The sequence below is a fragment of the Numida meleagris genome, chromosome 6, assembly GCF_002078875.1.
Source record: "Numida meleagris isolate 19003 breed g44 Domestic line chromosome 6, NumMel1.0, whole genome shotgun sequence".
Classification (NCBI taxonomy): Eukaryota; Metazoa; Chordata; class Aves; order Galliformes; family Numididae; genus Numida; species Numida meleagris.
Window position 1 is genome coordinate 56,527,693 of NC_034414.1, and position 9,591 is coordinate 56,537,283.

The following is a 9,591-nucleotide window of genomic DNA, read 5'->3' on the forward strand; positions in this document are numbered from 1 at the left end:
TCTTTCTTTCTTTCTTTCTTTCTTTCTTTCTTTCTTTCTTTCTTTCTTTCTTTCTTTCTTTCTTTCTTTCTCTCTTTCTTTCTTTCTCTCTTTCTCTCTTTCTTTCTTTCTTTCTTTCTTTCTTTCCATTTGCTGAATGTGTTCATTCTACAGAGGGTTTGTTTTTTTTTTCTCTTTCTTTTTTTATTAAAAAAAAGACATCAGACATTCATGGCTCCCAGCTGTCAAAAGCCACAAAATGCCTGAGGCTGTCTGTCTTCTTGCAAATGCTCTGTTTTCCTGTAGACTATGTTCTCATTAATCAAGCTTCAGACTTAGCTTAGCCTCTATTACTTCTCATAAACCAAGGGAGACACATCAGGGTCAGAATGTAACGCAGCATCACTGACTTGCCATGAGATTGTTGAAAACAAACGTGTCAGCTGGGCTTTTCTCCCACTGAAGTCAGTTGGAGGTGTTTCGTTTATTTTCTTTTAATGTGGCTCGATTCAAAGCCAGCATTGGGGATCAAGGAATAGAAGTAATCTCTCTCAGATTGGAAGACTGTATCCTTGAACATCATCCAAAAAAAGCAAAGCCCAGACCCAAAATTAAGCAGTGTTTAATTTCCATTTGACTACTAGAGCTGGGCTTGGCTGGTGATCAGTGATGACCCTCAACATGAAGTTGCTGAAGTCCAGAGAGCAACCATGGCCCCAATATGTGGGTGTCTGTGGGGTGGCAGGAGTAACAACAGCACATTCACCATTTGTTGCTGGAAAAATAGGCCTTTGCCTGAGGTTCTCACTACAGAAATAAAAATGAAAAGCTGTACATGGTTCAGGAAAGAGCTCTAGTAATGGGGGGAAAATGATCTTGAGTGAGAGGTTGGAAAGCCAGTCTACCCCCATAAAGTAGGAGACAGTGGACTGAGGTACATAAGAATTGCAAGAGATGATATCCAGTACTAGAACTTCTCTTGACCAGCAAATACACCATGTGGTTGTAGGTTGGGCTAAAGATATTCAACTGGAAGCTTCACCAACTGCGTGGTGGCCCCTCCAGCAAGTGAAAGGCTTGGTTGGCATCACCACTCTCTTCAGGGCCTGGCAGAGTGGTACAGCATGTGCCATGCCCACAAAACCTCAATCTTGCTTGCAGCCATGGGAATTCAACAAGTTAAAACCAAGGCAAGCAGTGGCTTGACCCGCTGGCTCTGCAGCATTGCCCTGGTCCCAACCCAGCCAACACGGGCTGCAGCAATTGGGCGTAATTGCCCCTTCTTGACACTCTCACCTCTGGAGAAGCCACAGTGAGGCCTTCCAGGCCTTCAGCAGCAGCAGAGGCTCTGACCTCGTAAGGCTCATTTTGGCCTGAGTGAAGGCTTGACTTCGCTCAGGTAATGAGATATTTCATGTCTCGTGCTTCTTTCCCCTGAGCCAGGAGGAGTATTGCAGCAGAGAGACCTCACCGTGAAGCGTTTGCCACATGTTGATATTCAATTAATGGCTGTGAAAATGGCTGCTGGGAGCTGAGCGATGTGAGGGTCACCACAAGGATACCATCAAAAGGAAGAAGCAAAAAGTACGTGCAGAGTCACTGGGATCACTGATGCTTCCAGCCCCTTTTAGCTCTTAACTTCGTGATACTTCTGTCATTCAGTCCTTTGATTTTTGCCTTTTTGTCTCATTTCTTAAGTCCTGTGCAAAGATTTCTCTTCTCCAAGCCAGTCTGAGGAGAGATTCTTTCATTCTCCACATGCAGCATTAGGCAGGGAGCACAGCCCCTATATTCATATGTCAGTTTGGAGACCGCTCACCCCACTCCTGGTGGCACACTGGGCTGCTTGGGTAATGGCACAAGTGTGGCAATATCTGTGTCTTCTCTCCATGACTGGCAGAACACTGAATGATGGGAAGAGAGACAATCTGGGAGAAAAACGAGACCTATCTCCATCTCATTTCATCCGCAGTTTTTTTTTTCTTAGAAGGTTTGTGTCTTGTCTTATCATTCAGGTCATCTTTTAACTGCTGTTAATTTTAATTCCAGCAGGCACTTAATGTGCTAATCAAACCTGATAGCTTCTCAGCAGGATGGAAAATCCCAAGTGTAGATGTGATTACTGGGTTTCTAGAGAAAAATGCTGGCATATAAAGAAAAAAAAAAAACAAAACATATTTTCATAGGATTATATCTGCTGTCTTCACTCCATGTGCTAATTCACCGCATTGGTCTGTTTTATACCTGTGGTTATCCCAGAACATGGTGCCTCATCTGTTCCATCCTAGAGTAGAGAAGGGATGTTAGCATGGGGTGAGTGGTAATAGGAACCCCCCCTTTTCTTGTGCTATTAACCACAGCTCTTCTGCTACCGAGAATTGCGCAGACAGGCTAAAATCTCACATCTGCAACCCAAATAAGTTCCCACAAGGACTGCACACCTGTTCCCTGCAGCAGCAGGTCTTAACAGTAGGTATGGGTACAGGTGTAGCCCAGAGATTCAGGATGGTGCAGGCACCTAAGACACAAATTTGCTTTCCTCATATCCCCGCGCCAGCACAGAGGATGGTGCCCCAGCTGAAGATGTACCTTGGTTATAGGACACAGCTCTCCTGCTCCTGCCCTGCTGCAGGTTTGTGTGTGGTCTTACAACTAGGGAGAAGATAAACTTCTCCTCCCTTTGCCCTGACTCAGGCTGTAAAATACAGCCTCTCTGAGAGACCAGCAGGCTAATAAATCCTAACCTGCCTCGGTGATGTATGGAGAATTGATGTGATCATGCAGCATTCTCTGTGTCAACACAGCCTGGAATCCAGGGCCTGCTCCACAGTCACCCAGGGTGGTTCAGATATGAGAAGCACAGAGATGAGTAGAATGATTTCTTCCAAATCCCAGGCTAGCTCTTGCACTAATGGTGATTCTACACTGTTCTGCTGTCAAGTATCACCAGCCCCTGCTGATGCCCTGACTGGTGTGCCAAGGCATCTCACACCTGAAAGCCAAACAGCTCCAGTGCACGCAGGTGGAGCATCCCAAAAACAGACAGCAGAGCCAGACACCCTACAGCCAGTTTCACCCTGAACCACTCTGGATCCCAACAGGACTATGCAAAGTCATTGCTGGAGGTGGCTCAGAAGATCCAGAGCCCAAACCACATGTTTGTGCAGGACTAGAGAGGCACAGTTCGAGCGACCGGGTCTGGTGGTGTAAGATGTGGTAACACAGAGTGGACAGCAGTAATCCAAGTGGCATTGACTTGGACTGATACCTGCCAAACACCACACAGTCCAGTGGCACTGATCAACTCCTTGCAATGGTAAACACATTGGGTTACAAACCTGTTCCTACTCCAGTTCATGCAGCATCCCTGCCTGCATGTGCACAGCCTCAGACCTTCTCTAAGCTATCTTTGGGAAGTACAACCAGCCACCCCTGAGACAATTTTCATGGAGATACGCAGTAAAACAACCATTTCTGCAGCGTTTTCTTCTTCTCTGCCTGCCTGCTAACATTCTCAGACAAAGGTACAGGAGGGCATATGTGGTATAAGTGGGTTTTGAGATGCTCAGCTGGCAACCTCTTTGTGGAAATATTACAATTCCTTATCAGTAAGGGTTCTCTTGTGTTCCACCTTTCAAAGAAACGCAATTAACCTGTTTCCCTTTGTGCTTAGTGCTTCTAACATCAATGAAAATGAGCATCACCTGGAAGACCTTTTTATAGGCACAATAAATGCCATGAAAACTGCAAAGATGTTTCCAAGAAATCCCAGCTGTGGCCTTCAGAGCATAAATCCAGGAGACATTTCGCACATCATAATTTCTCTTTCAGTAACCTCCGTTCATGGGGAGGTACTGACTAAGCGTTAAGTCTCCAGACTGAATTTCTGATTCAACCCCTCAAGAAGAGAAAAAGAACCCATCCTTTCAATTTATATGAAAATGCTGGTACAGAAACACTGATCGCAGTGATTAATTGTCACATATGTGGGAGCATCCTGTTCAGGGAAAAAGTAGACTCAATTCTACATGGGTTATTTACAAGCCAGCTGCTCCAGCCATTAAAATTTCTGCCCTGAATATCTGCTTCCATGCCACAGTTTGAACAAGCAGATTAGTTCCCAAATCACAAGCCCCAATGTTTTCCAGCTCAGTACAGCTCTCTGCAAAATAAAGGCTTCAATAAATAGCACTCTTAAGGGCACTCCTGCTGGAACGAGACTTCTCTAGCAATATTTCAACTCCGGAAAGAGTCTGTTTTGAGCCCCAAAGAAATCCACCGGAAATAACCTTGGAATTTTTATGTTTATATCTGCGTAGCTGTGGAAACACTGTGGGAGAGGGTTGTTTTTGTTTTGCGAGGCAAATAGAAAATCCATGATTTTCTTCGATATTCCAAGGCCTCCCTCCCCTCCTGCTGCAAGAAAAGGGCTCTTGTCCAAGCTGTATTTTTTTATGAACGCCTCCCCTGCCCCAGCATAGAGCAATCCAGTGTCGAGCACATTCCTTGGCGTCCTCACCCCTAATTGCTCTCAGGCTGTTGCAACACTTCTCATGTTCCTGGCTCAACCCAAGGTCTGACTTGGCTTTGGAGGAGGCTGGGCTGACCCCAGTCCTGCTGAATCCATGAACCAGTGGGGTGTCTGGCAGATACATAAGGAGCCTGCTTGAGAGATGGATCGCCGATTGCTTGGGAGGAAGGAGGATCTCTGTTCTGCAACTTGCAGGAGACCCTGCTGAGCCTGGAGAGCATGCTACAGAGCATCTGGGATGTGGATACTCACTCAAAAAATTGCCCTCAAACCATCCACAAGAATAACCTTGCTCATCTCTTCCATTTTCACTTTTTCCATCATTTCTCCCTGCTGCTCCTACTCTACCCTCCACTTCCTTTGCAGCCCTGTTGGGTGGGCTGCCTGCTCCCTCCTTCTATTTGATTCCCTTACAAACCTGGAGCCCCACATTACAGAATAATAGAATCACAGAATCACAGAATGGATGGGTTGGAAGGGACCTAAAAGCCCATTCAGCCCCGCCCTGTGCTGAGGGCTGGTTGCCCCTTCATCAGCTCAGGCTGCCCAGGGTCCATAGCCTTGGCCACCTCCAGGGAAGGGGCACCCACAGCTCTGGGCAGCAGTGCCAGGGCCTCATTGCTCTCTGAGAAAAGAGTTTCCTTCTAACATCAAACCTAAATCTCCCCTCTTTTAGTTTAAAGACATTCCCCTTTGTCCTATTGCTATCAGACTGTAAAAAGTCAGCCCCCTCCTCCTTATAAGTTCCCTTCAAGTACTGGAAGGCCACAACAGGCTCTCCATGGAGCTTTCTTTTCTCCAAGATAAACAAACCCAGAAACACTGCTTCAGGGTAGTGAAGCCTCAGATGCATTGGCTGAGCTGTTCTGCCCAACAATCACCCTACTGCCCTGTTACTGAAAATATCTCTGCATACCAGAACAAGTCCCCTTGGCATTTCTGCTTTCTCCCTCCTTCCCAACCCACTGAGGAGATCCAGGACTGCTGCAGTGTGGTACTGCTGCCAACCCAAGCGCACAATGCCACAAAAATCCTTGAGCCAAATCTCGGCAGGACAGTGACCAGCTCACAGACACCCACACCACAAGACCCTCACAAAACCCCGTTGCAAACCACTTACTGCTTACATCGCATCAAAACATCTTTCCCAAGTACCCACATGGCACCACACATACCAGTCCCAGATGAAGCCTTGAGTGACTCTGTAATGGCGATAACAGAATAATTCTATTAGAAGGCAGCTACAATGTTCATGAAGACCAACTACAATACTATGAGGAACAACCTATTAGTGCAACCCAGCTCTTGCACGTTGCCACACACTCGAGATTGCCCTTTGTGATGCCGTGTCCATGAGGTGTTATTCTCTTCAGCAAACCCCATGAACAAAGTGTCCCTGGGGAAGCATAGCATGTTAGTCCAGGGGAGAATTAAGTAGTCAATGATAAACTATCATCGCCATAATTGAAACCCACGCAGGAAGCGCCAGATGTATTCAGCATCCTGAAAACAAAGGCTCCAGGCCAGCACATAGCGATGTGTGAGCCAAAGGGTTTTCCCAGAATAAGGCTGTGCGTGGCATAAAGCTTGAGAAGGGAACTGCTCTTCGTTGCAGGACTGCCCTTGATGCAAGTGTGTGGTGCACCAGTGGGAAAGGGGCATGGGATTGGCACCATCCTCCAGCAGTAATGAAGGAACAGAAGATTGCATTGTGGGGAGGAGAGGTTGCTCCAGAGCATCAGTCATAGCCACACAGTCAGCCTCATCTGTGAAGGAGGCCTGGGGCTGGAGGCTTTCCACTGCTGACATATCTGTCACATCACATCTGCTGAAGTGTCTTTAAGACCTGGTTAACAATCAGCTGAGAGACAGGGGACTGCCAGAGGGAGCGTTCTTCAATGCTCCTGTCACACTGAGTGGCTCTGGATTCCTGAAAGCCTATAGCTTTTTTTGGTTGGTGCTCCCTGCATGGGGCATCTCCTTGGCAAATAGATGAAATCTGTTAGTTATTGCAGACAATGATTCACCTACTTCTAGACTGCCTGGTTTGGCCCACCTGGAAGCACTCTGGTGTCCTTTTCTTTAGTCTTCCCCATTGCAGGAAGGAGGTGAGAAATGAGTGAGTCTCTGTGGCAGGACTCAAGACCTTTGCCCAAATCTGGTGACCTTTTTCCACTTCAGCTTATCTCAGGAGATCATAAACCTGTAGAGGAAAGGAAAACTTGGATTTGGACAGTGTAATGGCAAGACCAGGCAAGGCAACCACGAGCAGGAGACATCTGGCCCAGGCAAACCGAGGGGAAAAGCTTGGGCAGGGAGAGGTGGAGCATTAACCAGGGAGGTGGTGGGATCACTGTCTCTGGAGGTGTTCAAGTACCATGGAGATGTGGCACTGAGTGATGTGGTCATTGGGCATGGTGGGGGTGGGCTGGGGTTGGACTTGGGGATGTTGAAGGTCTTTTCCAACCTTAATGATTCTATGATTCTGTGAATTCAGTTTGCTCAAGCAAAGTCACTTCTAGTCTTGCCCAACTTTGCAGTGCTTTGCTGGCTCAGTAGTCATGTGCTCTTGTGCACAAGAGCCTTGAAAATGTGAGCTTTTCTGCAGGGAAATGTTTGGAGCAGGACACCAGGGAGGGGTTCGGGAATCAACCAAATCACATAAATCACCAGGATTTCAGAGCCTGATCTCAAGGCTTTGGGAGGGACTTCTGTGCTGTTTGCAGATGTGGGACCCACCCTTCTGATCCTTTGTTCCGTTCAGGGCCAGCAGCATTTCCTTGATGCATAATGAATTGATTAATTCCTGCTTCTGAGCAGAGATAATGTGCTATTGATATTCCTAGGTTTGGGTACCTTCACAAACATTTAACATACACCCTCCTTTCTGCATTAGAAAAGAAAATTAAAGAAAATAAAGAAAATCTCTTACAGAGCCATAAGACCAGCTCCCTGAACACTACGCCCCTTTGGAATCATGCATTTCCTCCCCCTTCCCAGCTCCAATTTGTAAACTATTTGAGTGCTGATGGTTTTTAAATAGCTCCCAATGAGGATTTTACATCCGAGGAATGGCACGGCAAAAAAAATAAAGCAAAACAAAAAAATCTGTGGGCTGGCGATTTATGTAAACACAAATTCCCCGCAACAGCAAGTTGCTCGCTGCACGTCGCTCCTTTTGTACGAACGCACCATCACCTAAAGGAATGCACGTGATTCATTCACTGCCCCCTGATGCGGTGGAGACCTTGAATGGAACATTTAAGTTGTCCTGCTGGATTATGCTGCTTAAGATCAGACTGTAGGACTTACAGGCTGCTGTGCCATGGCTAGAGGCAGTCTGGGCTCCCAACCGAAATGGGGTTGTGCAGAACAGATCGCTCCATGGGTGCTAAACACTCTTATGGGGGCTGGAAAAGAGGTTTCGTTTAGCTGCGCTGAGCTGTTGGTGTGTGGAGACCAGGAAATCATATTTAGATCTGCTGGCCCGCTCTGGAAGCTTGCTACAGGCTCAGCTTTCATTGCCAGTAGATGCTTTATCTTTCCATTCTTGTGCTAGAAATATCATGGGACCACAATGATGGCAGGCTGCTAGATAGTGCAGTCATTATTAGACCAAAATAGATGGTGCCTGTCATTCAATAGTGCTGCTGATGCTGCTGAGTTCTCAGTCACATTTGCTTCTGTTTTTTTTCCAGGAAATGGTCCAGAGCTGGTAAAACTGTTAAGCACTTCGGACGAGAGCTGTGGACATGCATTCTTCATGAGGTCAGGGGGAGCACACGTGGCTCTCTGAGACCTGGGTTGAAAAGCACTTTGGTGGCAGAGATCCAGGTCCCTCTGCATGAGAACAGGTATCTTCTAACAGCTCCAAACCCTGTGTAGAAGATGCGGACAACTGCCCAGTTCCTCCTTCCCAACACCATCAGCCCCTCTATGCATGCAGCAGGGAGCTCTTCTCGTATCAAGTGATCTTGCTCTCTGTAAGTTCTCCAGGTGATAAAACAGATTTGTGCTGAGAAAGAAAACCCCAGCTCTTGGTCTGCCCTCAGTAAAACTTCTTCATCCTCCCAAAAATCCAATCCAGACCTTATGGTCACAGCAATCAGGCAGCAGCTGACCCTATTCTCTGTGCTGCATTTTGAACATCTCTGATGAAAGCAACCTCCATACACAGGAATGAGGATTGTTGATGATGCTAGTGGGCAGGTCTGAGATCAAGCTGAGGCTGGTGTAGGGGGTAGATGAGCCCTTCTATCTTCCCATGAATGCAGAGGATCATCCCCCTTGACAAGAGACTTGCCTCCTGGGCCAGCACTTCGTGACATCTTCCCTAGGTTTTCCACAGGCAGTCCGACTTGATCTTAGTAGTCTTTTCCAACCTCAACAATTCTATGATTCTATGACTCTATAGATCAGGACTGTGTTACTACAGCAGTGATGGGGAGGGGGATGGTAGTAGAGCAAAGCTGCGCTCTTCAGCAGCCCCCACAAGCGGTTGCCAAGGGAGCTGAAAACCAGACACTTCAGAAGAAAACAGAAAAAACAAGGCTTAAATGGTCCCCAGTCCTGGCACTGCCTCCACAAGCCATCTGCTGAGAGCATCCTCTCCTTTCCCCTAGGACATGTTATTCCCAGCTGTTTCCCAAGGACTAGAGAGGAAATTCCCCAGTTTGAACACGACAGTCCCCAGTTTGCATACGGTGTCACACAATGTTGGTGTTTCCCTACAGAAGCCTGCCTCCATTTTTCTCCTGACCACAAAGCATTTGCTTAGCATTAAGCAGGAACAACCAGTTTAGCGGTTGAGTGAACGATCGGTGTTAATTAGTAGCATTCAAAATTAAAATAAAGGTCAAAAGAGGGTAGGCATTATCAAAGAGCCTTGTTTGCTCAAAGGAAACATTAATGACACTTGTTCAGTGCTTCAAGATAAACTTGTTCAGGCACCAAGTTAATGAAGAAATAAATCCTCCTCTCCAAGGAACGTCTCTGCTTCTCAAACGCAAACCACATGTCTTTCATCTCAAGGCGTGCCCTGCCCTATCTCTCATCTCTCCTCATTGTTTCATTTCTCCTCC